This window comes from Mirounga angustirostris, unplaced genomic scaffold (genome assembly GCF_029215605.1).
Source record: "Mirounga angustirostris isolate CCGP_5_RB_7025 unplaced genomic scaffold, mMirAng1.0.hap1 SCAF_12, whole genome shotgun sequence".
Taxonomy (NCBI): Eukaryota; Metazoa; Chordata; class Mammalia; order Carnivora; family Phocidae; genus Mirounga; species Mirounga angustirostris.
Window position 1 is genome coordinate 54,437,709 of NW_026991720.1, and position 3,037 is coordinate 54,440,745.

Sequence of the window (3,037 nt, forward strand, 5' to 3'; positions counted from 1 at the left end):
AGCCATAATTATTATTCCCACTTAATAGATAAAACATGACGATCAGAGAGGTTTTCCTAAATTAATCACTTTCTTTGATTCCAGGTCCCATGTTCTTTCCTCTAAACCACATTTTTCTACCCTCAAAACAAGTATAAAATATAAAATCAGCTTCACTTTACTTTCACAATACAATGGGGAATGCTCTAAAATCTAGAAATCCCTAAGAGAAGGAGGCTTTGCCCTTCTCTGTGTCGTTACTATTGGTGGGAAACACAGTCTTGTTTCTCCTTTCTAATACCTGCCATTTTGCAATCCATAACATTTATTCACAGAGGTAGGTTCAACTAAAAGATAGTTTTATTTTTATTTTTTTAAAGATTTTATTTATTTATTTATTTATTTATTTATTTATTTATTTATTTATTTGACAGAGAGAGCAAGCGAGAGCAGGAACACAAGCAAGGGGAGTGGGAGAGGGAGAAGCAGGCTTCCCACGGAGCAGGGAGCCCAATGTGGGGCTCGATCCCAGGACCCTGGGATCATGACCTGAGCCGAAGTCAGACGCTTAACTGACTGAGCCACCCAGGCGCCCTAAAGACAGTTTTAATGAATGCTGTCATCTACATTATTCCTTCACTTCAGTAGCGGTCTCTAAAAAGCTTCTCACTGACTTGGATATGTCTAGATTATTTTGAGACTTGCTCTCTGTTGTTTTTTTAACAAATGAAGATCAATGAAATATATAATAAAACTGCTTCACACTAAACATCTAGTGGTTTGTTGCAGATGGCTCTTTTATTGGGAGTGAGGAGTACAGGAGCAATGGGGGGAAATGATCATCAGCAGTGAGTGAGGATGAACACACACACCCTTCCTTTCTAGGAGGCCAGAAATGTCCAACTGGTGCCGGACTAAGGGAGTTACCTCCAAGTTGTGCATCCTTGGAGGCTGAAGCTCAAAAACAGAATCTAAGGAGGTCTTGAGTGCAGAACTCGTAGTCCCTGGAAGCTCAGGTGTGAAAAGGAGTGAGTTGGGCTCTGACTACTTCTGTCCACTCTCACGACCACTGTCCTCATTGAGGCCGCTGCCGTTTTTCCTTGTCTCTGGTTCTGCTCCACCTTGTGCTCCCCATACTTCTACAGTGTAAATCATAAATCGGATCCTATCATTCCCTTGATTTAAACTCCTCTGTGTCTTCTTTCCTTTAGGCTAAAGTTCAATTTCCTCAGCGTGTCTTGTAAGGTCATTCAGGCCCAGCTCTGCTGGCCTCTGCATCCTTTCCTCTTGCCACTTCCTCTGTCCTCTCACCTCAGTCTCTGCTGCACTGCTCTGACCCAGCGTTCCTCAACTACTTGCTTCCTGAACGAGCCACACTCACACTTGTTTCTCTATCCCCTGTATCAAATTCCTTTTACCTGAAGCACTCTTCACCCTTCTTTGTACACACTCCAGTGTGGCTGCCCCTGGAACCCAGATAGCACAATCTTCAGAACCCTTTTCATAAACACTACAGGATACTCCGGGGCAGACAGGCTGAGGGGTGTCTCCGGTCCTGATGAGCCCAGCTGCTACTTTCATCCCCATCTTTTGTTGTACCTCCACACTGCATCAGCCTTCTGCTGGGTTGGACCAGCACCCATCAAGATCATCTCTACATTTGATTCATCAATTCTGATGACACAGTATCACATCTCTCTTTAGAAGATCTATTTTTAAATAAAGAAACATAAAAGTAGAAATCCATTCTACTAAATAATGCCCAGGCATCTTTGAAGGTTGTAAAAAAGAGAAATGCACAGCTAGGTTGGGTAGGCTTAGGTTAACACTTTCCTGGATGCAGGGTGATGTTAAAAATATTCAACCGTGGATATGGCATGGACACTGACCTATCAGAATGGATGCTGGCCAGTGTATGATACCTGGGTGTTCTCATGGAATATCCACTCTGCCTGCAAGCAAGGGATAGGCATGAAAATATTGCCCGGCTTTTATAAACTTCCAATATTGGAATCACCCATGTTTCTAGGCTATAATGTCAAGGAATATTTTTCAAAGCCTAACTATGCATAAAGGGGAATATTTCTCCTGGCCAAAACAAAGAGGAGATTAGATACTGATGACTGCAGGCAGTGCTTTGGCTCCCCTCTCGTGTAATTACAATACTTGATCTCTCATGTCTTGAGTTGGGTTTGGCAGTTTCCTAAAGTTCAAAGGCCCTGTGATTAACCTATGCACTCTTGCCTGTTGCAATCTGACAATTTATTTCCCCTTCCAGGATTTGTTGCTATGATCAGTAAGTTGGTTGAGAATGTTGATAACAGAGGTCTCTCAGTAACTTCTTTCCATTTTGGATGTCATCATGTTTTTTCTTCAGTTTTTGTTATCATTATTTTGAAATATAACTTAGGACTATTTGTTAATGGGGAGGTATTTTTATGCTTCCCTGTAGCTGTCCATTTCTAGTAGTCTTTTAAATGAGTGTGTACGTGTGTGTGCATGTGCATGCCAAATAGGATAGCCAATTGTTTTCCTTTATTCTCTATCTTGCTAATAATTGTACATGATGTGGCTAAATCACAACTGCTTTAAAATTCTGCTCATAAGGCCTTTTTCCTTTATGAAGGTATGTATAATTCACAACTTTCTTATTGATTCATTTTACAGAATGTTTAGTTTTATTTATTTTTAAATTTATTTTAAACATTATTTTCAAATAAAAAGAAAGAATTGTTGATTTTTAAATAAAAAGTCTTTTTTTTCTTTTTCTTTCTTTCTTTCTTTCTTTCTTTCTTTCTTTCTTTCTTTCTTTCTTTCTTTCTTTCTTTTTACTAAAAGAAGGAGGTAGGATTGAAAGTAGATTCTGCAGTATTATTTTGGATGACACTTTATGTACTCTTTGACTCACCTCTGTGATTTCCTCTTCATTCCTTTTGGTGTTTAATTCTCATGTTAATAAGTGCTCTGTTGTCCCTGTGTGCTTCCTATTTAATTTGAACAATTGGACTTATTCCCTTATTCTAATCTTTATTTCAGGGCATGGTTCTGAAGTGATTGC